This window comes from Mustela nivalis, assembly GCF_964662115.1.
Source record: "Mustela nivalis genome assembly, chromosome: 14".
NCBI lineage: Eukaryota > Metazoa > Chordata > Mammalia > Carnivora > Mustelidae > Mustela > Mustela nivalis.
In genome coordinates this window covers 27,024,707-27,050,887 of record NC_139033.1, presented here as the reverse complement: position 1 = coordinate 27,050,887, position 26,181 = coordinate 27,024,707, and the positions used below count along the sequence as shown (strand labels likewise).

Sequence of the window (26,181 nt, the reverse complement as noted above, 5' to 3'; positions counted from 1 at the left end):
TGCTTGTGTGTAAGGTTTCCCTTTTAGGAGAACAGAGGACTCTGTGGCCCCCAATGGGAAAAATGTCCATCAAAAACAATTTTAAGAATTTGATGTTATTCTTTAGAATGATTTAGGAAAGGTAAATTCATCACGTGCTCTAGATGGCCTATTATTTGGAACTGCTAATGGTTGTCCTTGTGGGGAATAGGTGTTATTTTGGGTACCCCAGCAACACTGGATGGTTGAAGCAGCAGGGTTAATACACCGGTAAAGTAAGGTGAATTCTCACTGGTGTACTGTTACTTAGTATGATTTTGCTTTTGTAAATTTTGTTTTGGTGTTTATAGTAATGAGATGTTTCTTATTAAAGCTTAATTTTGGTTTTAAAGGAAATATCATCCCTATGACAATAATCATTTTTATCTGTTGACAATTGCTTTTGAAAGTGAAAAAAATATACTTAGGGAATAATATTACCAAATGTCACAGACTGTGGAAGTATGTAAGCATTTAACACACATAGAATTATTTTAAGATTTTAATAGTTTTGTGCATTTGGAGAATTACTGCATTTGAGGATTAAAAGAGAGCTTCAGATTATTGGCCAGCTTCATCCTTGCATACATCCTGGGGAGAGGGAAACTGAGGTGAAGCAGTCGGCCCAAGTCATAGACCACAGCGCTAGCAGAGTCGCAACTGGAGGGCACGTCCTGTGGATGCGCGATGTTTTCATTCACTCCTGGGAGGTGGGGAACTTGAATCTGTGTCTTCGTGGAGGAGGTAACAGTTGAGCCGGCTCTTGGAGGGTGAGCTGTGTTTGGGAAGAACCGTAAGCGGCGGGACATTATCTTAAAGAGGCTGAACAGCAGGAGCGATAATAGCAACCTAGAGATTCTTTTCTCCTCTTTCCAGAGTGAGGCTACCTATATTCTGTTTCTTAGTTTACGTCCTTGATTTAATGGAGCTCATTCTAGTAACTTCCTGAGAAAGGTGGGGTTATTGTGTTTTGTTCAGTCTTTGTCAGAAAGCATGTATGTTCCAAATATCTAATTTATAGTCTGTGTGTGTAGAATTCTAGGTTATTGTTTTATTTATTTATTTATTTTTTAAAAAGATTTTATTTATCTGTCAGAGGCAGAGAGAACATGTGGACGCACACAGGCAGAGGGAGAAGCAGGCTCCCCGCTGAGCAGGAAGCCCAGTGTGGGGCTCGATCCCAGGACCCCGAGATCATGATCTGAGCTGTAGGCAGATGCTTAACCAGCTGAGCCACCCTGGCGCCCCTCGGTTATTGCTGTAGTCAGGATGGAGTAGGTGATGCTGCATTGATAGATGAACTCTGAAATTTTCGCGGGTAAATAGAAGTTCTGTCTTGCTTGCCCCAAGTCTGCACTGCGCCTGGGCTCTTCCTGCGTCGTCTTTGGGTCCAGTCTGCTTTCACCCACAGGTCCCCGTCACCGTCCCCCGATGGCTCTGCGTTACCACAGCAGGCGCAGGGGAGAGCTGACGGGTCACGCTGGCCCTGAACTATTTGGCCCAGAAGTGACACATGTCATGTTCCTCACAGTCCATTTACCAGAAGCCGTGGCCCTGCATGGGTGCCGAGCAGTGTGCACACGCACAAGAAGTCGCTTCCTGGGAACACATGCTGCACTGAAAAGAAATTTGCTCTTGAAATTTTGAAGATGTTGGACCAGCAGTTTGCTGCGTTACTGAGTTAGTTGCTGTTTCCCATCAGTTGTGTGTCATGTTCCCCTCATTTTGGGGGAAGCTTTTAGTTTCATTTTGTTATCTCCTATAAATTTCATCATGGTGTGCCTGCTTATTGTTCTTCTTTGTACTGAGCGTTCCATGGAGCCTTTCAGTCTGTGAGCTTGTGTCGTTCCTTTACAGGAAAATTCTCAGTTTCTTCTGTAATTTCTTCCCTTTCATTTTCTTGTCTTGAACTGAAGCTCTTCTTCACCAGATGTTGGACTTCGTGGATCAGTATCTTAATTTTTTTAGTTTTTTCCTCAACTTTTAAAGCCAGAATAAAAACGAAAGCAGCAAACATAGATCTTTGGACCTTACTTTTAACCAGTTTGTAAAACAAAGTTCTCAAAGGGCCTTATCTACTGGGTACTTAACCAGTGAGGCTGTACTTGGTCATCGGCAATGAAAGCGCTACTGTTGTTTAGGGAACTTGCGGCGTTTTTAGCTAGTACATTGGTAAGTGTCTACACAGGTATAAAAATGTATACATTAAACATTTAATATGTGCATACTTCATAGATGGTGATGAACTGGTATATAGGTGTGCTACCTTCTTTTTTTAAGATTTTTTTTCTTAAAGATTTTATTTATTTATTTGAGAGAGAGAGAGAGAGAGAGAGAGAGGTCAGCAGGAGAAGCAGACTCCCTGTCCAGCAGGGAGCCTGATATGGGACTCTATCCTGGGACTCCAGGATCATGACCTGAGCTGAAGGCAGTTGCTTAACCAACTGAGCCATTCAGGCACCTTAAGATTTCATTTTTTAGGTAACGTCCACATCCAGCATGGGGCTTGACCTCATGACCCAAGATCAACAGTTGCGTGCTCCACCGACCGAGCCAGCTAGTCACCCCAAGTGTTCTGCTTTTTAAATTTTAAATGTTAAAGTCTGAATTAAAGTTAAAGAGGAGTGAATTTAGCTCATTAATCAATTCTTATATAAGCCAGCTTCCTTAATATTTTAAATGATTGGATTTGTGAACATTTTCATATTTAACTTAATAGAAATGTATTGAACACAGTTAAAAAGATGCTTAGAGATGCTCGTGTAAAATTTTGTTTCTGCAGGTTAAATTTCTTAGTCTCTGCATATTTTTCTTTGCCCTGAGTCAGGTACTTACAGAACTGAGCATGCTTTAGAGATCAACCTATTTTATATGGGAAAACAGACTAACAAAGGAGAGATTGATTCAGTGTCACATAGCAAACTAGTGCTACCCCATATTTTTGTGTCAGTAGCCTATAGGGTGGGAGAGAATCACTTGAAAATTTATTAGAGCTTTTGTTGTAATTATAAATTTATTTATTTTTTTAAAAGATTTTATTTATTAGAGAGAGAGCTGGGCAGTGGGGAGAGAGAGGAGCTGGGCAGGGAGTCTGATGTGTGGGGCTCGATCCCAGGACCCTGGATCATGGCCTGAGCTGAAGGCAGATGTTTAGCTGACTGAGCCATCCAGGCGCCCCTTAATTTATTCTTAATTAAATTTGAAATTACTTGGCAGTTTTAAGTTCATTTTTCTTAACTTGCTTATCTTTAAATTTCTTTATCTACCTTTGTAATCATGCAAATAATCATAATTCTTTGTAAAATAAAGCTTGTTGTGTAAGATCTGGAGGCCCTAAAAGAAGTCCAAGGAATTCTGTTCCATTTACTATTTTTCATTTATTTTTATTTGCATGTAGTCGTCAAGAACTGTGACGAGTAGGAGATTGCACCTTGTGCTCAGGCTGTCACCTTAGCCTGGCAGTTTCATGATTGCTGCTGGAAGACCTGACACTCCTGGGTCAGAGATAAAGGACTTCATTACTGAGGGCACTGACAGCATGTGAGAAAAGAATGTAGAGGCCCGAGGAGAAAGCAAGGAAATGAAGTGGGAGGCAGTTAACTACTGTGGCTGAGAACACAGGCAGTTAAGTGGCAGCAGGAGATTGGATTCTGCATGTATTTTGAAAGTAGTTGAACCATGACCCCGAATGTGGCGAGGGAGAGGGAGAGGAACCATGGATGATTGTGGAGGTTTCAATCTGAGCAGTTGGAAGGATGGGGTAACCATAGACCGAAGTAGCAAAGGCTGCAAGTAGAGCAGGTATGGGGCTGCGATGGGAGAGATCCGGAGTTTAGTTTTGAACACATTTAGTCTTGGATATTCCTAACACAGTGAGTGGCAGTGTCAAGAAGGAAGTTGACTAAAACGAGGCTAATGAAAGATGTGGATCTGGGAGTGGAGGAGACACCAGCGCTATTTCAGGCATGAGACCGAGGGAAGTCACTGGGGTGTGAGGAAAAGTGACCCAGCGTGAGTGCTCCGGTATCCAGCGTGACAGATTGGAGACACGGTAGTGGAGAAGGACTGATCAGCTGTGGCAGGTGCTGTGGATAGAGCAGGTAAGAACTGAGCACTGATGCTGGATTGACAGTGAGACGTCATTGGTGACCTTGACCAGAGCAGTTTGTTTGATGTGGTAGAGAAGGTGTCTGATGTGGGTAGAGGGAAACCGGGAGGAAAGGATTAGTAGGTCTCCAGTATGTAGGTTTCTCCCAAGGTGTTTTGTTGCAGAGGGAGTGAAAGAGACGGAACCATAGCTGGTGGGGAAGGTAGCCTAAAGACAAGTTTGTATACATGAGAAATGATGCTTTTAGGAGGAATCCAGTAGAGAGGGGAGCTTGTTGGGACGTGAGGGAGATCCAGTAGACAAATGGAGGGGAGGGCCTTGAGAGAGGCGCACGGATAGGTAAAGGAACAGGATGGTTTTGTCCGAAGTTTTCTTCTCATGTCCTAATTTTCTCAGTGAGCGAGGAAGCTGGGCCATCAGCTGAGATTAAAGATGGGGGAGTACCTGTACAGGTCGAAGAAAGATCGGGGCTGGTTGGCAATAAACAGGAGAGAGTGAATGGATCAGGGAAGTGTAGTTTGATTTCCAGGCAGCATTAAGTTTCCAGCAGAGGTTCATGGGTCCTGACGTTAAGTGAGACCAGGCAGAGTGGTATGTGTTTCTCCAGCCACGTTTTCCTGTAAGGGTGTAGACATGGCATGGGCAGAGTTGGATTGAAGCAGTGATGTTTTGCCAAGAGAGTGTGTCAGAGTCAAGTGAGAACGGGAATTGAGGGTACATGCTAGGGAATGATTGTGATTGAGTGTGGAATAGAAGCTGAGTAAGGAGTTCAGAGGGTCACTGAAAAGCTGATGAGTTTATTATTCTGAGTTAATATTTATACATTAAGTCTGTATTAACTCTATATTGATATAATATTCATCAGACTGAATATTTCAGGCCAGACCTAACTATACACAAATCAAAATCAAGTGTCAGATTGGCAAACATTTGTTTTGGGTGGGGTAAAAAGAAAGAGAAGGCTGCCTAGGCTTTCATTTAAAAAATACAATATTCTTATCTATTGATTTATATTTTTGTTCATTTGTGGTAGAACTGAAAGCCAAGAAAAGGCCTTGCATTTTGCTTGAATCTGATGGATTTACTCAGCCACTCCCTTTAGAAAAGTAATTTAAGAACAAACTCACAGACCTCTTCTTATAAAAACTCTGTATTTATAGAATATTTTGAAAACGAAGTATTGAAAATAGTATTTACGGAGCACTCCGTGGTCCGGATGGCAGTTCTGCTGTATTTCTTTCTGGTCTGGTGTGCCTCCCTAGTCTTTCTACATAATCGAGACCACACTGTACATATGATTTTGTTTCCTGTGTTTTTGCACTTAACAAATGAACAATATGAACTTTTCCCTCGTGTTATTTATAACCCTGTATAAATATCAGTTTTAGTGGTTCCCTGAAGCTCCAGTGTGTAGATGTGCTAGAATTTTGTTTACAGTTCTCAGACTGTTGGAAATTAGAATGTGTCTGATTCTTAAAATTTATTTTTTTTATCCTATTTAATAATGTAGGGGACATTGTCATGCTTTGGTTTTGTGTTATTTCTTTAAGAGTTATAAGAACAGCATTATTGGATCAAAGAGTATGAATATTTTTCTAAGAGTTGCATAGAACCAAGTTTTTTTTAAACAGCTATGTTAAGACATTTTCAAGTAATGAATATTATCATTTAGAAAAATCTTTACTAATTTGGGTTGTGGAAAGTTATTCCTATTTTAATTTTGTTTCTTTGATCTTATCAGGGTTAGTTTTTTTTGTTTGTTTGTTTTGTTTTGTTTTTTTAAATTTAGATTTACTTACTTGTTTTAGGGAGAGGGGGGAGGAGAGGAAAGTGTTTCTGTGAGTCGAGGGAGGGACACAGGGTGAGAATCTTTGAAGCCGCCTCTCCACTGAGCGGAGAACCTCATTCAGGGCTTGATCTTATGGTCCCTGAGATCATGACCTGAACTAAAACCAAAACCAAGAGTTGGAGGCTTAACTGACTGAGCCATCCAGGTGCCGGAGGGTCAGTATTTTTTTATGTGTTAGCCACTTGGTTGTCCATGTGCAAAACTGTAAATTAATCCTTACATTGTATAAATCAATACTGGATTAATCAAGGACTTATAGGTGAAAAACAAAACTTCAGTACTTGTATAGGAAATACGGAAGAGTATAGGACTTCAGCATCAGGAGGATTTCTTAAGACAACAAAAGGAGCAAACAATAAAAGAAAACTGACAAAATCAACTAAAATAAAACGAGAAACTTCCTTAAGGTGCCACAGAAGAATGAAGTCAATACACAAGCATTCTGCAGCGGTAGGAAAAAGGAAGTACAGGGTCCCCATGAACTGATAGGCACTGACTTCTGGGGGTCTAAAATGTACCTGCTCTATCAAAAATCTTTTTGTTACCTACAACATTTTTCTCACACTAAGGAAAACAGAGAACGGTTCAAAAGTCAAGCTGTTCTGCATTCCCACCAACAATGCATGAAGGTTGCAGTTTCGCCACGTACTTGCTAATACTAGGTCTGGTCATTCAGGTGGCTGTGTGCTGGTATCATTGTGGCTTTTAATTTCTATTAATGACCAGTAATATTAAGCACCTTAATAATAACGTGTGCTTATTAGCCATTTGCATGTCTTCTGTCTTCTTTAGTAAAAGATCTATCCATGTCCTCTGCCAATTTAAAAACTTAGGTTATCTTAATTCAGTTGTAAAGGTTTTTTATTTGTTCTGCATAAAGATGCTATATCAGATATGTGATGTACAAATATTTTTTCCTAGTCTGTGACTTGCTCTCTCTCACCGTGTTTTGGAGCATAAAAGTCTGTAATTTTAATGCAGTCCCAGAGTTGAGTGGTTTTCACGAATAAGGTTCTCCGTTCTCACATGCTGTTAGTTCATCTCCAGAGTGCTGAAATGGTCGCATTCTACAGTTTGACCCAACTGTATGGTTGCCTCTTGCAGAGAAGGTTTGTCAGCTTCCTCTTGCCATCACCCAGAAGTGAGTTCCCCTGGGTAGACGCTTGTTTGATGTCTGTTCTAGATGACGAATCTGAGGCCTGGGTGCGCACGCTCATTAGGAAATGCTGCCTGTAATCTGAGTTCAAGTGGCGTGGTTCCAGGTCTGTGCTCTTAGTCACTAGGCTCTGCTCTCCCATTCTAAACCGTCCGAAAAGGTGGTAGTTTCTAGACTATGCACCGCAGGTCGGTACTCGGGTCGGTTATTTGGCCCCTTCCCTTGTGACTTTGGACAGATTGTTAAACTTTCTTTCCTTTTTTTTTTTTTAAGATTTTTATTTATTTATTTGACAGACAGATCATAAGTAGGCAGAGAGGCAGGTAGGGAGAGAGAGGAGGAAGCAGGTTCTCCGTAGAAGAGAGAGCCTGATGTGGGACTCAATTCCAGGACCCTGGGATCATGACCTGAGCGGAAGGCAGAGGCTTTAACCCACTGAGCCACCCAGGCGCCCCTCCTTTTTTTTTTTTTTTTAACCTTTTTAAAGATTTTATTTATTTGAGAGAGAGAGAGAGAGAGAGAAATGCGCTTGAGTTGGGGAAGGGGAGAGGGAGAGGGAAAGGATTTCAAGCTGACTTTGCCCAGAGCACAGAGCCTGATGCCGGCTCACTCTCAGGACCCTGAGATCATGACTTGAGCCCAAACCAAGAGTCAGATGCTTAACCGACTGAGCTACCCAGGTGTCCCAGACTCAAACTTTCTAAGCTTTAGTTTCCTCTTCTATAAAATGGAGATAAAGATATAAAGACAATACCTTCTGATAGAGTTCTTATGAGGATGCAAGAAGATGAATGTACGTTTTTTAGGATGTAGTCCCCTCTGACTGGGCAGTGGTTGTGCTGGTATTAGTAATGGAAGTTGTATGGTTTAGAGGTACTAACGGCTGGCAGGACCCCCTCCTCTTCCTCCTGGGTATCTCCTGTGAATGGGGATAGCCCCTGAACTCTGCCTGTGCAGCCCCTCCCTGTTTCTGCAAACGCTGCTTGCTTATAGTCTGTACTTGAGTCTAAGGTCCTTGAGGGTAAGGCCTTTCATCTCTGTGGAGGTCTGGCAGCATCTCCTTAAACTTTTCCAGGAAGTGCAGTGTCTTACAGTGTCCAGACCAGGATGTCACCTGAGATGATGATGGGAGAGGGACTCGCCGTGGTGCGTGGTGTAAGTTAAACAGAAATCATAGCGAATGTCGTGAGAAGCACTTGCCATATGGGGCGAACCCCAGGGTGCCAAGGTTGTCCGGTGTCAGGGATTTGGGTTGGAGAAGGTGCTCATTCCTGGCATGCAGAGGGAGCCGCGCCACGGGAAGAGGCTGCTTGTGAACAGGGGAGCGAAAGACTGAAGACGACAGTGCGGGACCCGACATGACACGGGGCATGGAGGGGAAGAGTTTGCCTCCTTGAGATAAACAGCGAGGGAGAACTGGGAATGGTTTGGGAAGGTTTAGGGAGAGATGGATTTAGGAAAAGTATTGAGACCTTTGAGCCTGAGGGCATCAGCGTCCTGCTTTTCTGGATAAGAGGTGACCGAAACACACAAGTACGTATCTTACCTAGCCTGCCTGTTTTCTTTTCTCAGGTTGTGGTGGGAGTGGTTGTTTTGTAGTAAAGTGAAACGTGCTTCCTGGTCACGGAGAGATCTAATACAGGACTCCCCCACTATCTGAAAGTAGGGCGTTCCTGTGAAACCTTTTATGAGCCAAAATGGTATGTAAAGTGAAGAAGCAGTTATCATAAATTACATGGGAAATGTTTTGAGCATTTCCATACCCCCCAAAATAATCTCTTTGAGGTTTTTCTGGTACCTTAGACCATGTCTTGCCAATGGAAGCGCAGAGTGAATCGGGTAAAGCGCACATGCTCACGGGCCCAGTTCCGAGCTCCCGCGGCTGCACGCCGGACACTGAGTGCAGTTCCCCGGGCAGGAGCTGGGGGGCGCCACGCTCGCGGCTTGAGGGAGCACAGCCTCCCACCCCGCTCACTGCCAAGCACAGGGAATGCTGTTTCTGCTCTTTGCCGTTTCTGCAAAAGCCAAAACCCTCTGCGGATTTCTTTTGGTCAGCCAAACCGGGCACTGATGGAGCTCTTTGTGTAAAAGTTAACGTGGTGTGAGGCGCAGTTCAAAAAGCGGACGATACCTGTATCGGAAAAGAGCAGTCTGTCGGGCTTCCGACCCCTTGCCCTGGTCACTCGAGCTGCAGTCACGGAGGCCGGGTAGTCTTTGAGACGTTCACTCGATACGTGTGGGCATATGAACACGTGCACAAATGGGATCATGTTTGCATTTTGTTTTGTAGCTCGCCCTTTACCAACAATGTATTTTGGACCCCTTGGTTTATCTGCATGATATCCTGTCGTATTGGTGGATTATAGTTTATTAAAGTAGTTCACTGATTTTTGTTGTCTGTTATTGTTTCAGATATTTAGATTAATTCTGCATTTTTGCCAAAATAAATTTTTTAGCATATGTCTGTAGAATGAATAAATGGACTCATTCTGTAGAATCAGTTCTTTGACCTGTAGAATCAGTTCTACCCTTAATCTCGACCTCAGCTTCCCCATTTGTACAGTGGGGATATTACTGTTTGGACTACTACTATTACCTGCAAACACATATCAGCCTAATACACGCTAGGCTATGTTGTGAGGACACCGCATATATTAACGCTTTTTTTTTTTTTTTTTAAGATTTTATTCATTTATTTGACCCAGAGATCACAAGTAGGCGGAGAGGCAGGCAGGGAGAGAGGCATAAGTAGGCTCCCCATGGAATAGAGAGCCCAATGTGGGGCTCCATCCCAGGACCCTGGGATCATGACCTGAGATGAAGGCAGAGACTTAACCTACTGAGCCACCCAGGTGCCCCATATATTAACATGTTTAAACCTCACAACTGACTTGAGTGGTAGGTTCCGTTATTTTGAAGATCATACAACTGTTAAATCGTGGACCCAGGAAATATATGAACTCCAGCTTTGTGGTTCCAGAGTGCTTTCCACTGTGTTAGACTGCTTTCTGTACAGTACTGAGTACACTGGGTTCTAAGGGTTTAGTAAGATGCTGTGTATTCAGAAGGCTTAAACCAGAGCCTGGCATGCATTGGGCTAATGTGTGGCCTATATTTACCAGTACTAAGGTAAATGATCAAGTAATAGTAGCTTTTAAAAATTTTAATGCTTTAGGGAACATCATTTTCCGTATGTCATTGTTTTTGGCATGAGTATATATCCAAAACACAAATTCCTGATCACATAATTAACTTCTTTAAAGCATATGTGAATTTAAAATTTTGATAAATATTTTCAGATAATTCTCCACAAATCATACCAATTTGTATGAGGTTTTTTATCAGTTTTTCATGCCCTTGCCAACATTGTTACTGATTTAACTTTTTTCAAACTCATAGGTGAGAGGTACTACCATTTCGCTTTTCCTTTCAGTGCATTTTTAAAGTTGAGATAGAATATCCTCCAGGGAGGGCTGCCTGGGTGGTTTATTCAGTTAAGCATCTGACTCCTTGATTTCAGCTCAAGTCATGATCTCAGGGTCATGAGATGGAGTTCTCTGTTGGGCTCACGCTCAGCGTGGAGTGGAGTCTGCCCCTCTCCCTCTGCCCCCCCTCCCCGTGCGTGTGCATGTGTGCTCGCTCTCTTTCTCTCTCAAATAAGTTAGTAAAAATTTTAGAATATACTTAGAATAAAAGCCAGCCTTTATAGCGTACCATCTGTTGATTTTTAACAAATATATTCGGTCGTGTAACCACTACCACAATCAAGATATAGAACAGTTTCTAGCACCCCAGATTCCTTTAATTTCATTGTTATGAATGAATTGAAAATCTTCTAGGGTGATGATTGGCTACTTGAATTTGTTTTCTCCCTCTCTCACTTGCTTGGTTTCTCTTGTTTTCTTGCCTTTCTTTTTTCTTTCCTTCCGTTATTTCTCTGTGAACTGTTCTTTTGTATGTTGTGCCTGTTTGCTTATGGGATTTTGTGCCTTTCTCGTACTGATTTCTAAGAGCACAGTGTGTGCTACAGAAATTAGTCCTTTGTCATGTGCTCGCAGTTTTCCTCTGGTTTATCTTTTGGCTTTAGTAATGCCATTCTTTTAGCTATCCAGAGATTTATAACTTTTGCATTGTTGGATTGTCATTCTTTTCCTCTATGGTTTCATGGTTTTATGTTATGCATAGAAAAGCTTTCTGCAGTGCTAAGATTTTTTAAAAAGATTTTTCTACAACTTTTGTATTTTCTTTTATGTTTATGTATTTGATCCTTCTGCACAGTACTTTTATATAAGAAAGTAAGAGCTTTGCTTTCTCCATCATTCCCCACATGGTCACCCAGCCTGCTCATCATCCTTTCTTGAAGAATCTCTCTTCCCCCCAGTAGCGTCACGTGTTCTGTTGGGCACATAATCTTTCGATGTGTGTTTGATCTATTTCTTGACTTTCTAGTCTTTTTTCCCCCCTCCAGTTTTAAGCTGTATGTTTTGTTTTAATTTTTAATTTTAATTTTTTTTTTTTTTTAATTTGAGAGAGAGAGAAAGTGAGAGCATGAGAGAGGGGATCGTGAGAGGGAGAAGCAGACCCCCTGCTGATCAGGGAGCCCGATGTGGGACTCTGGGATCATGACCTGAGCGGAAGACAGTCGCTTAAGTGGCTGAGCCACCCAGGTGCCCTAAGCTGTGCAGCTTAATATCTTGTGCAGCTCATTCGCCCTCATGTATCCTTTAGTTTTTTTTTCCTCTTTTCCTTGTTTATAGGTCCAATTTCAGTATAATTTTATCTGGTTTCTTGCAGATATCATTGATGTTTTCTTGGGGTCTTGAGAAATGTTTTGACAGGATTTAATTGTTTTATCTGAGAATAAAATGTGTCTTTCTATATATCTAAATCGGTTATGATCCTCTTGAGGAGTTTTAAAGTTTTTCATGTATTTCTGGACATTTTTGAAAAATTAATTTCATCTGGGGTGCCTAGGTGTCTCAGTCGGTTAAGCATCTGCCTTTGGCTCAGGTTGTGATCCCAGGGTCCTGGGGCTGAGCACTGGTTGGGCTCCTTGATTAGTGGGGAGTCTGCTCCCCCTACTTGTGTGCTCACTCACTCACTCTCCCTTTATCAGATAAATAAAATCTTGAAAAAAATAATTTCATCTTTTTCGAAACTATTGTAAATCAAATCTAGTCTTTTACTATATTAGCCTATTAGCCTTTTTTTTTTTTAAAGATTTTATTTATTTATTTGACAGAGAGAGATACAGAGAGAGAGAACACAAGCAGGGGGAGTGGGAGAGGGAGAAGCAGGCTTCCTGCGGAGCAGGGAGCCTGATGTGGGGCTCCATCCCAGGACCCTGAGATCATGACCTGAGGTGAAGGCAGAAGCTTAACCACTGAGCCACCCAGCCCCCCCCCCCACCAGCTTTTTTAAAGTAATTACTAGTGATTTTTACATGTAAATTTTGTAAGTAGTCACTAGAGGGAATTTTTTTTGTTTTCTTTTTTTCCCTAATAGTTGTTCAGCTGCATCTGTTGTATTCTAGGTACTCACTCATGCCATCTGTAAATAATGACAGTTTGCCTTCTCCTTTCCAATATTTATACTCCTTACCCTTGTCTGATTAATTAGCTAGCATGTTGAAAATAATGTTAATTAATACTTGATAATCCACATTTTTGTTGCTGGCTTTTTATCATTTCTTTATTCATATGACTCTTAATTTTGTTATATCATCATGTGTTAAATGTCCATCTGTTTCTATTTTGAAGGGTTAGGATTGATATTTTTTTTGGTGTGTGTGTTTGTGAGAGAGAGATTTATAGCTGTTGTCATATGATTTTGCTCCTTTGCTCTATGGTAAATTATAATGAATTTACAAATAATCAGCTGTGCAGGCAGTCCTGGGATGTACCTTACATAGCTGAATTGTTTCCCCTCACCACTCTGGTGTTTAAAATTTGCATTTCAGTATTCATAAGTGAGATCTGGGGGGTTTTTTGTTTTGTCTTGTATTGAATGTATTGTCTTTGTCCAGTGGTGGTATCAATATTCTTTAGCTTCATTTGGGACTAAGTACAAATAAGTAAGTACATTTGGGAGGCTGCTTGTTCTATGTCCTGAAGTAGGTTAGTGAGTTTTGTATTTCATGTTTTTAGTAATTAGTCTCCTTTTCTCCCCAAAGGAAGAGGGGTCGTGGTAGTTCTTTCAGGACTTCCTCAAGTTGTTTGACAACTATTAGTCTCTTCTGGATTCCTGCCTCTTGTAAGGCAAATTTTGGTAATACATATTTTGCCTTAAAATTCCCATTTCATCTAAATTTCAAATTTTTATTGAAATTACACAGTACTCTTACATATTTTGTAGTTACTTCATTTCTAATCCATATAAATACAGTTTTATACTGTATTTATACTTATTACTGTTTTATACTTATTACTTCATTTCTAATTCATATAAATACAGTTTTCCTTTTTCTTACAACAGCCAGCTTAGCTGCTCATCAACTAAGTTGTCGTTTGATCGAAGAATCAACTCTTAGAATGTTTACCACTACTATTTTTTGTTTTCTGATTCATTGGTTTGTGTTTTCGTCTTTTGCGGGGGGGGGGGTGGTTTCTCATTGCTGACTTCTGGAATTGAATGCATACTTTGTTTCTTTTAATTCCTTGCTATTTATTTTTATTTATTAATTTTAAAATTCCTTAATGTTTAGTTTTGTAAGCCTTTAAGGCTTAGAAGTTTTCTGGGAGCACAGTTAGTAGGGTCTTGCAGAATCACATAGTTTTTGATCTGTCGCATTTCCATGATTTTAGTTTATAAAAAGTATACCATTTTTCTTCTCTTTGAGATTTCCTCTTTGATTCAAGAGGATGCTTGGTCATTTTTACTTTTCTGTTTTCCTTTTTATGTTTTTATTGTCTTGTCGTCATTTGAGGAGTTTTTTTTTTTTTTAAGAGATGGGAGAGGGACAGGGGGAGTGGGGGAGAGAGAATCCCAAGCAGGCTCCTTGCCCAGTGGAGCCCAGTGTGGGGCTCCATCTCCTCCTCTTGAGATTATGACCTAAGCCAAAACCAAGAGTCCGATGCCTAACTGAGCCATCCAGGTGCCCCAGTGAGATATTTCTGATTTTTCAGTTTACCGATATTTCCATTGTGACCTCATATATTAGTACATTTGGAAAAGCAGATGCTTTCTTACTTTTTAGAGTACAGAGTCCATATATTAAAGGAATAAAGTAATTATGTAATTTAAATCTGTATTCTTCATTTTCATTTATTTTTTTGGGCTGAAAAAGATATTTTAATGTTCGATTTTGTGTGTATAGTTTTTTTTTAAATTGATTTATTTATTTTAGAGAGGGAAAGAACATGTGTGGGAGAGGCTGACAGAAAGAATTTCGAGTGGACTCTGCGTTTAGTGTGGAGCCTGTCTCGGGCTTAATCTCCTGACCTGAGATTATGACCTCAGCCGAAACCAAGAGTTGGACGCTTAACTGAGTGTGCCACCTGGACCTCCTTGTCTATAAAAATTTTTGGCATTTTTATTTTCTGTGTGGGTTATACCTTATGTAATGTGCCCCTTTGTATTTGTATGACCATTTTCACTATCTTGTTACTGTTACACTAGCTTTCTTATTGTTTGCATATTCCTTTTTTCATTCTTTTCTGTTAGAGGATTTTTCCTGAAGCAAGTAAGATTGGTGTTTGTCAGTTAATTGAAAAACTTTACTTAAGTATGGACTCACGTATTTTTAAACATTTCATTTTTAATTGAAACAAGTAAATATGCAGTCTTTCGTAATTTCCATATGTAGGACCAGTGTCTTTCCTTTAAATATCCATTGACGGAATTCTATCAGTCTGAATTGTATAAAATCTGTCCTTCAATGATATATTACATGTGATTTCCATTTTGACATTTCTTTTAAGTAGAAGTTAATCATATTTGCAAAGCAGTCTTTGTACAAAAGCCTATATTTTTTTAAAGTACTGTTTTGTTGGCTTTTAGAATGGTTTTGTTTACACTTAATTCCACAGAAAATTTTTAGCCATCTGCATTTATTTAGTGTTTACGAATCAATTATTTTTGTAGGAAGAACTTAAAAAAAATTACTTACTTGTTTGCATGCTTAAAATATGCAGTGAATTTAAATTCAAAAAAGTTTGGATGAACCTCAGTCAAACCCAGGAGGTATTTTATGTAATGGGGATATACCAGTGACTGATAACATTCATGATCTCAAGCAGAATACAAGTAAACTTGATTCACTTGATAGAATAGGATAATCGCAGAATGCTGAAGAAGAGGATAGTCTGATAGTGGCTAGCAGATGCTGTTATGGTGTTTTGAAACTTTGTTTTGCATATGATGGGATTTTTAAGACCAGACCTGAAAATCTTTTTCTAATAGTTGAGTTTATTCCCATTATATATATTGGCATACCAAACACTGGGACCTAAATTCTGTTGCATTTCATCTAGTATTGGCCATTGCCTTTATTTTCCTTTTCATCATATGGTCTACTTTCTCTCCTTTCTCCTCCCTTTCTGGAAGGATTTTATTATCTGTTATTTATTTTTCATTTTTTATAAAGTTAATGGCAAGTAATATACTGACAGATTCAGGAACAACGGAATAGAAACTGAGGAGCTGAAATGGAAGGGCACGAACCATGGTTTGCTAAGAAACTGGCCACCTTTAGGGCAGAGAGATGATAGTGAAACTCTTTGTCTTGGTAACTTATGTGGATGCCTTGCTTACCTTAAATTCTTTCTCTTTGTTCTTTTAAACTGTCTTCACAGATAGTTTAAGCTGGTAGTTCTAAGTATGGTCTGTGGATCCCCTTTGATAATGAGGCTGAAACCTTATTTGCCATTCTCTGAGGGTGCAGAAGCAATGGTGGATACAATGGGTCGTGCCCTCCCATGGCCACGGCTGTGGCCCCAGCTGTGATTTGAACATTCATAGCAGGCTCCTGTTCTTTACCTCTAAGCGCTTGCAGTAAAAAGCAAGTCACAGTTACGTTTAAGAATGTTACTGAGGAGGGGCTCCTGGGTGGCTCAGTAGGTTAAGTGTCTGCCTTCAGCTCAGGTCATGATCCTGGGGTCGTGGGATCGAGTCCCCCATCAGGCTCCCTGCTCAGTGGGGAGCCTGCTTCTCCCTCTGCCTGCTCTGCCTGCTGCTCCCCCTGCTTGTGTGCTGTCTCTGGTAAATAAATAAATCTTAAAAAAAAAAAAGTCACTGAGGAAGCTGTAAAAATTGTTACACTTATTAAATCTTGACCCTGAGTACACATCTTTTCAAAATCCTTGTGACGAAATGCAAGTGTATAGAGCATGGTTTCTCCCACAGACTAATGGAAGAAGGTGTCTCAGGGGAAGCATTTGTGCTGTTGTTGGAGATGCTGCACTACAGCTCCTCTTTCATGAAATCTGTCAGGAGATACCACTTTTACCTGAAAGAATTGTTGAGGGGGCGCCTGGCTGGCTCAGTCAGTAGTGCATGTGACTCTTGATCTCAGGGTCATGAGTTCAAGCCCCACGTTGGGCAAAGAACTTAACTTAAAAAACAAAACAAAACCTAAATAAATTAACAAAAGACCTGTTGACCGGTTTTTTAGCTTCAGGGTTTCGGTAGATAAAGTTTCATAAATTTACAGACAGTATTGGTGTCAGTGATAAATCCAGGCTTTAAAGCAAAAATCAGAATTATGGAGAGCTTGTGTCTCCCACTGCTAGTTTACTGCTTCCCAGTGCGTAGACTTTCCTGATGGGATCAGTCAATGGTAATGTTAATAAATGGGATTTTTCAAGATTGCGTAATGAAATCACTATGATACTACAAAATAATACATACCTGGATGATTGATTCAAAATGCAAGCTTAGACCATGGGATTTGAATGTAATAAAGAAGTTATCTAAAGGGTTTCAGATTTCCCAGTGCAACTGAGTTTTTAAGAAACTATCACTTGTTGATTTTTGGTATAATATCACAGGAAAGAATACCCACGGTTATATGATAATATTATTAAAGAAAATATTTCTCCCTTTACCAGCTATGTATCTGTAGGAGGTTGGATTTTCTAATTAGGCTTTAACTGGAACAACATATTGTAGCAGATTGAATGCAGATGGAAACATGAGAGTCCAGCTGTCTTAAGTCAGACAGAAAAACGGTTTACAGTAATGTAAAACAGTGCCGCTTGTCTCACTGAATTTTTATTGTTTGGGTAAATATATTTATTTTTCAGAAAAATGTTATTTATGTTAACATGTAATGAATATATTGTCATTGAAAAATGATTAACTATTTTAAAGTCTCAGTTTTAATTTCTAGCAGGCAAAGTTTCAGTAGATAAAAGCCACATAGACGAGCTTTTGGTGGTCTTGAGTAATTTGTAAGAGGATGAAGGGGTCCCCAGACTGGGAAGTTGGGAACTGCTGAGTTGGCTGCGTGGCAGCCTGTCACGGGGGGAGAATGGGAGCTTCGATGTGCCACGATCACATTCCACATCTCTCCTCGTGACACATTACTTAACTTGGTTGGGCAAGTTTTAATCTCTCTGAGACCTGGTTTCCTCCCTTATAAACCAGCAATAATAAAGCTGTATTACTTATTGAATGTTAAATAGTTGATGTTGTATTTTAAATGTTTTCATTAGGTGTTTTAATGTCAGGCATGACTATCTCCAGTCATTCCTTTGAAAACAGGCTGGGAAATTGTTTGAAGAGGTTAGCTTCTGCCCATATGAATAAAGTATTCATGTCTAAAACCTTTTTCTTTGAACCTTTAGACACATCTTCAGTATGTGTAAATTTAAAATTTTACAATTAAAAAGCAATAAAACTAATTCAGAACATTTACTTAGGCATGGTGAGGCAGATGGTAATCCTATAAAAAGATGGCATATATTTTTGGAAGTGCAAACAGAAAAACAGATACTCTTAAAACTTCCAGAGTGATCTTTGCCTAGAAAATGAAAGGAAGAGTTAAAAGGCCATATGGCCTAATAGAACTTTTTACAGTATTTTCATGTCCAGAATTGATTTTTGTTTATTTAATGTTAATGTTGAGTTGCATATGGATTGGTAGTTGGAAAAGGAATAGTTATCAAGTAGATAATTACCAAGTACTTTTACTCTGGTTGTCAGTCTTTTTTTGTACAAAAGGGATGCAGTAATGGGAATCAGAGCCATTTGAACCCTAAGTTTAGTGAGGTTAATTTAAACGGGACTACGTAGCCCCTCAGAATTGTTACCAGTTCTGCTGCAGGGGCACCTGTGTACGTCGTGTTGCCTCTCACTGTGGACCAGTGTTCTCCTTCATTTCACTGCCGTGTTCACTCAGCACATTTTTTTTGAGTGCCTTTTTGGGGCCAGGTGTGTGCTAGATGTGGAGGATAAAAATGTCAAAAAAAAATTAACATGTTCTTTGCTTTCATATTGAGTATAGATCGTCCACTGCGGTGAGTCATTGATCACTCGTTCATACAGACAGATCTGAGTACACATCCCAGATGAGAATTCTAGGCCGGAGAGGTATGCAGTACTCTGCGGTCCTGGACTTGGGGGGTTTCACCCTCAGGAAGAGCAGAATGTGGTTCTTAGAGGAACTACTGGAACAGCGGAGGCGTGAAGGAGTTAGTTGGTGAGGAAGATGAAGGAAACATTTCCAGTCAAAGAGGCAGTATGGCAGAAGTTCAGTGTTGAGCGAGAATGTGCTGAGTGTGAATGCTTTCAGTGTGACTGGAGCTGAGATCAAGGAAAGAACAAAGAACGGCGTCACGCCATGTTAAGGAGTTAAGTGACTTTTTGGTAAATAATGGCGAATTATGGCTTGAGGGCAAGGTGGGCAGCGTACGCGATCACGATCGCCTGCCGGATGAGGTTTGCGGCTCTGACATCGGCTTACGCAGAGTGACTGAGCGTCTCCTGCGCCCTTGGTATGGTCCTAGACTCTTGGGGGGCAGCAGTGGGTAACACGGAGTTGAAATCCCCACTTCTGTGAAGCTCACATTCCCCAGCGTCCGGAGGGGGAGAAAGCACAGTAAACGAGGAGGGGGTGTGCTGGGGAAAGTACCGCGACGCAGTGCCAGGGGCTGCACTGCAGCTCACCTGCCTGGTCGGGCCAGGCCTCCCGGAGAAGGTGACAGCAGAGCAAAGATTTGGGGAACGTGAGGGGTTTGCAGGGTGGTGGTCGCAGCAGCACCGGTGCCCCGAACGGCCGTGTGTTGGTGGTGGTCTCAGAGTGGCAGGTGGGGCAGAGGACAAGTGTGAGAAGAGGCACATTATGGCGGGCTTAGGGCTGTCAAGACTTGTGCTTGAAAAAGTAAGGCAAATGGAAAGCATTTGGTGTATTACTCTTCTTGTAGTTTGTCCATTGAATTCCAGAAAAAGCAGAGTGTCTGTGGGCAGGTTGGGGTATATATCGCCTCCATACCGGCTGCCCCGATCCTCCACCGTACTCTTTCCTGCTCAGGTCTGCTTTCCCAATCAGATCTGAAACTTTCTTCGGCTTCTATACCTACTTTTCAAAACTTACCTAATTATGGATCTCTATAAAGCGTAGGCTTACAGCGTGTGGCATGTCCTTACAGATATTTTCCACCCAGCCCCGAGATGAGTTCGTATGCATTTCTGCTGTATTATCTGTGTCTGCACACCTTCAAGCACACACGGACACATGTTTCTCGCATGATGACTAGTGTATTCATAACTGCGGACCCAGAAGGGTTTGTAGCTCTAGATGTTTCCTGACAGAGATCATATTTCAAGTGATTAGCAATTTTTAAAGAAGTTGAATGTTAATGTCACTAAAATTACATCACAAAGTGAGGCATTATCAAGAATGGCTTGTAAATGGAAATTAGATATTAATAAAACCTTTGTATGCAATTGACTGATGTTTGACTCTCTCCAGTGTTCATATGTTGAACCTGAAATTCTCTCAGCCTCTTTTTTTTAATTAATTTATTTTCAGAAAAAACAGTATTCATTATTTTTTCACCACACCCAGTGCTCCATGCAATCCGTGCCCTCTATAATACCCACCACCTGCTACCCCAACCTCCCACCACCCCCCCGCCACTTCAAAACCCTCAGATTGTTTTTCAGAGTCCATAGTCTCTCATGATTCACCTCCCCTTCCAATTTACCCCAACTCCCTTCTCCTCTCTAATACCCCTTATCCTCCATGATATTTGTTATGCTCCACAAATAAGTGAAACCATATGATAATTGACTCTCTCTCCTTGACTTATTTCACTCAGCATAATCTCTTCTAGTCCCATCCATGTTGCTACAAAAGTTGGGTATTCATCCTTTCTGATGGAGGCATAATACTCCATAGTGTAAATGGACCACATCTTCCTTATCCATTCGTCCGTTGAAGGGCATCTTGGTTCTTTCCATAGTTTGGCGACCGTGGACATTGCTGCTATAAACATTGGGGTACAGATGGCCCTTCTTTTCACTACATCTGTATCTTTGGGGTAAATACCCAGTAGTACAATTGCAGGGTCATAGGGTAGCTGTATTTTTAGCTTTTTGAGGAATCTCCACACTGTTTTCCATAGTGGCTGCACCAACTTGCTTTCCCATCAACAGCGTAAGAGGGTTCCCCTTCCTCCACATCCCCTCCAACACATGTTGTTTCCTGTCTTGTTAATTTTGGCCATTCTAACTGGTGTAAGGTGATATCTCAATGTGGTTTTAATTTGAATCTCCCTGATGGCTAGTGATGATGAACATTTTTTCATGTGTCTGATAGCCATTTGTATGTCTTCATTGGAGAAGTGTCCATATCTTCTGCCCATTTTTTTATATGATTGTCTGTTTTGTGTGTGTTGAGATTGAGGAGTTCATTATAGATCCTGGATATCAACCTTTTGTCTGTACTGTCATTTGCAAATATCTTCTCCCATTCCGTGGGTTGCCTCTTCGTTTGACGGTTTCCTTTGTCTCAGCCTAACTCTTGCTGAGAAATGGGAGAGTGTGGTCTACCAGGGGAAGACCTGTAGTTCTCCTAGAACTACAGAAGTAGTTTCAAGTGATTGTTTTAGCATCTGCATTTTATGAAGAAAGTGTTCATCTGTTTTTGGGGTAAGGTAATGGGAAACCCTGGGTTTTGTTTTTGACTTTGTTTTTGCCATCCCAAGTTACCGGCCTAGTGGGTTTGTGTATGCCTGTATGTTGAGGAGGAGGATATGTGGCTCACGACTGGGAAATGCATCCTTAAACCAGAACATGTTGATACTTGAAACCTTTTTTTTTAAAGATTTATTTATTTTTAGCGTTGTTGCACGTGCACACAGTGGGGGAAGGAGCAAAGAGAGAGGAAAAGAGAGAATCTTATGCAGACTTTCCGCTGACCGTGGAGCCCCACTTGGTGCTCAGTCTTAATAACCCTGAGATCATGACTTGAGCCAAAATTGAGAGTGAGACCCTTATCCGACTGAGCTACCCAGGCGCGCCGGAAACCTTTTCATTCCTCTGAACGCACTTAGAGTCAGACCCAAATACATTGATGTGCGTCTTACGCCCCACTCCACACCATCCATTTGAGGCGCAGCTGGATTCTGTGTTTGCATCTGCAGCTCCCACCTCAGCCCAGAGCTTGCCCCTCCCTCCGTCCGGAAAGCTGTTCTCTCCACCTCAACCTTCCTTTGCGTGACTGGCGTCGGTGTAAATACTGGCTTGTTGGAGAGGCCTTGGAGGGGTCTTCAGTGTTTTGGGAACCTAGAGTAGGAACCCCCGGTATTCTCTGATTGCTTCCTTTCCTTCATGGTATCTCTCACAGTTCCTAACTATCACGTCTCCCTTGGTTTACTTGTTTCCTGTCTGTGCTGCCCAGACAGCCTCTGCCCGTATAGTGGCCACCGTGATGGACTGGGCTCTGTTACTATCAGAGGCTGTTCCTTCTACTGAAGACAGACTTTCTGTGGGTCAAGACTGCTCTGAGGATCTGATGATAGTGATGAAAAGAACAAGGACAGAATGTTTAGTCCAAGTTCAGGGGCACCTCAGAGCCACTAAGACCTGCTTGTGGCTTTCACCCACAAGGGCAGTCAGGGAGCAGCTGGGAAGCAAAGTTAAGAGTCACCATATACTCTCACCGTCTCTTGTTTACAGTCTAGTCTGACTGACAGCTTTTAATTGTTGGTCACCGTTCAGAGTTTACTGCTTGAGGATGCTGTATCAGACTGTCTCAGGCCAGCCTTTTCCTAGCATTTCTTTGACCTCTCTCGGAGCTCACAGATGTCCTCTTTTAGTTTTGTGTCAGTTGAAGTTCTCTTAGATCTGATAGAGTATCTTACGCGCGGCAGGTGTGGGGAAGGAGGGAGAGAGCTTTATGAATAACAGCGTACGACAGAAAGGTCCGTAGTGCCTCCTGGAAGATTCAGTTACTTCGTACTTTTATTTCCTGATGATAGCATACTTCAGTGTATTGATAATGCCGTGGATGCTCAATTTTGAAAAGCAGATTTTTTATTTTTCAGATGTACTGTAACTGTGTGGAAGTAAGTAATGGGGGGTGGCATTTAGTATTTTTACTTCTTTCTCTTAACTCGTGTATTTGGTAGCATTTCTTCAGTAGCCTTTACATGACGGAACACAAAACACCTGCCATGTGGAAGTATGGGGCTGGATTCTGAGTGGTAGACCTTGTCAGAATCGGCGGGTATTTTCTGTGTGGCCTTTTTAGATGGAATTGCCAGTCCTGCATCATTTGTAATAATGACTTTTGATTTTGTGGATCAGTTGCTCCATTTTGATAAGAGGAGATTTAGCCAGTTTTGTACAGTATGATTTCCCCATCCCATCGTTCCTATCATTTACTTAATAGTGAAGGAATATTTATTTGGTATCAGAGATCTTAAACAGATTATAATAAATATGTAGTGATAGTTCCTGGTTAGGAATAGAAAAATGAATGAGACATGGTCTCTGTCTTCAAGCACTACCATCTGGGGGATAGGATAGGAATAGAATGCAAGCAATTCTGGGTCACTGTGTGACATACTATTAAATACATGCAGCTTGTGTTTGGAGAAGGGAGAGAGAACTCGCTTCTGGAGGGTGATCAGAGCAGATTTCAGGAAAAGGAATATTTTTTTAAGGAATTCTCTGAAAGGTGGATTAGGAAAAAGAAAGAGAACTTTTGCCAGGAGGAGGGAATAGCATAACCAGGCACAGAAGCAGGAAAACAGAAACCTTTGTTAGTAAGATCGAAACTGAGCTAACACTTTATACTACTCCTAGAAAATTAACTGGGCTAGAGCCTGTGGGTCAGATTTTAGGTTGATGTACATGTTTGGGTTTGAGATATGTTGAAGTGACAGTCCAGACAGACCATATATAAGCCATTCTGGTTGTTGATCTGTTGACCTACCTAGTCTGTGGAGAATTTGCTGATTTTCAAGAATTAATGCAAACATGGGATGCCTGGGTGGCTGAGAGGGTTAAAGAATTAATGCAAACCGTACTCTCTTTGCAACGTCCCTGATACTGGGGTTGAACATGTTTGTTTTGTCTCATGTTTGCATCCTTTGGTTTTATAGCTATTGGTAATTAAGTTTTCTTAATCTCTGTGTGAACTGATGCCCAGTTCTTTTATGAACAAAATTGGATTCATTGTGCTAGTGAGCCAGAAAATTATCATGAATGCAGGAGGTTTTATTAGTGTTCAGGTCACCATTTCAGCCTGTTAAGACAAATAAATGCAGTTTCTACTGCTGTGAAGAATTGTACTTTAACGTTCTCTCTGGGGGTGGGGGGGGCAACACCTGGGTGGCTCAGTGGGTTAATCCTCTGCCTTCGGCTTAGGTCATGATCCCAGGGTCCTGGGATCGAGCCCCACATCGGGCTCCCTGCTCAGCAGGGAATCTGCTTCCGCCTCTCTCTCTGCCTGCCTCTCTGTCTGCTTGTGACCTGTCTGTGTCAAATAAATTTTAAAAAAATGTATCTTTAAAAAAAAAAAGTTCTCTCTGGAGATGTCTGAGTGGCTTATTCGTTAGGCATCTGCCTCCAGCTCTGGTTGTGATCCCAGGGTGCTGGGATCGAGCCCCACATGGGTTCCCTGCTCAGTGGGGAGCCTGCCTCTCCCTCTGCCTCTGTCTGCTGCTCCTGTTCGTGCTCGCTCTCTATCAAGTAGATAAAATGTTTAAAAAAAAAAGTTCTGATTAAGAGAAGTTAGTGGATGCTTTGGTATACTTACGTTGTCCTGTTTTTCTTAGCTTCACAAAAGAATTTGATAGATGACATCTCAGTCCCTTTGTGCATCTTTTTGAACAAGTTTTGTTATTTTTTTAAAGCTTTTATTTTTTAAAGTAATCTCTACCCCCGACATGGGGCTTAAAGTGATGTGAGACCCCAAGATCAAGAGTCACACGCTCTTCCCACTGAGCCAGCCAGGTGCCCTGATTTTATTCTTTATCCTTTTATGTGCCTTAAGACATTTTATTCCTATTTTTAGTATATGTGCTGCCAAAGCGAGCACTTAGACATTTTATTCCTATCTCAAAGTCTTAAAGATATTTTATATTTTGTTCCAACTAAAATGAGATTTTCACTGTTAGATCTTTAATCTCATAATTTATTTTCACTGCTGGTGTGAGGTATGGAATCCAGTTTTCTCATTTTTCCAGATGTATAACCAGTTGTCTTCACGCTGAGGACTGAATTGTGTCCTTTGCCATCGGTTTGCCGATGTGCCCTGTTTCCATGTATGCCTGGACCTGCTTCTGTGTGTGATAGTGTTTCTTTATTTGCAAAGATTTCTCCAGATATTTGGCACATTCATAGGTAGTATTACAGCATTACTTTATGTTACTCTGGAGTGGTATTTAATTGCAGCAGAATGTATGACTGACTTTCAGGCATTTTTAAAACTTCATATGCTCATGCAGCGTACAGATTTTCATGGAGCTACATACGCTTGCCTTCCTGAAATATTTCCGTAGCAAGGCAAGTTGATATGATAATTACTATGGAAATTCTAAGTGTGGTAGGTTTCGTGACATCATTGTTTGATGACCCCTGAAGCGGTTGCATAGTTGGGGGTGCAGGGTGTCACGGTCCTGACCCAGGACTTACTCATCCTCAAGCCCATAGATCAGGCTTGTGTGATGCAAACACACAATATTAATTTTTACCAGAAAGCTACTTTGTACATTTTTACTTACTATTTATTATTTCTATGATATCAGCTCCTTTCTGTTGTTCTTTTTTCTTGTTGACCTTTTAAAATTTCAACATAATTTACACGTGTTGTGTAAGAGAAGAGCTTATTTTACTTAACTTGTGTTTCATATCCGCTTCTTTCTAGTGGTTGTAATTCATCTTTATCACATAGCAAAAAAATCTCTAAATTCTGCTGCGTGGAGGAGTTATACTTAGAGATGTACCTATCACAACCATAGTTGGATTATTATTCTTATCAGAAAAGATTACATGTTGGAATCTGTCTTTGGCTACAAAACCTATATGGTCTACTCAGAAGGAGTGACTTGCCAACTAAAGTATATTGTTACATTCTCCATTTCATGTTTATGAGTGGTCATATTTTTGTTATATTAAAATTGTTAATAACTTAATTATTACATGTTTATGCTTAGGTGGAAGATAATGGTACTTGGATAGTGAGTTCATCTAATAGACAACTTAGTACGTTTAAAAGTAACTGGCCCTCCAAGTACATATATGCATTTTTTTACAACTTGCTCGAAAACATAGTACATGACAGTAAGACTTTTTAAAATTGCTTTTTCCTTTAAGGAGATGATATTGCTGATCCCCTGATAGATTGTCTGATGTGAGTGGCTTTTATTAAAAATGATTTCATTCAGATTCTATGCACACAGTAACCAAATCCTGTCTATCTGTAAATGTTTGTAAGATGTCTCTCTTAGTTCCCTTTGTGTTATCATCAGTATATTACTAATAGGTTTGTCTTAAATATTGTCCATTCATACATACATTCATACCTCTCTCTGAGCTACTAGATTATGAGGCCATAAACGATTTATTAATCTGTGTATGACCATACAGTGCTGGGTGTGT

The 26,181-nt window shown here is 40.9% G+C and overlaps 1 protein-coding gene across 5 annotated transcripts in view; it reads left to right on the top strand.

Annotated features, from left to right (window-relative positions):
• The window catches only part of SOCS6 (suppressor of cytokine signaling 6), a 39,650-nt gene that overhangs the window by 6,255 nt on the left and 7,214 nt on the right, over window positions 1-26,181 (top strand). The gene's annotated exons all lie outside the window — the stretch shown is intronic.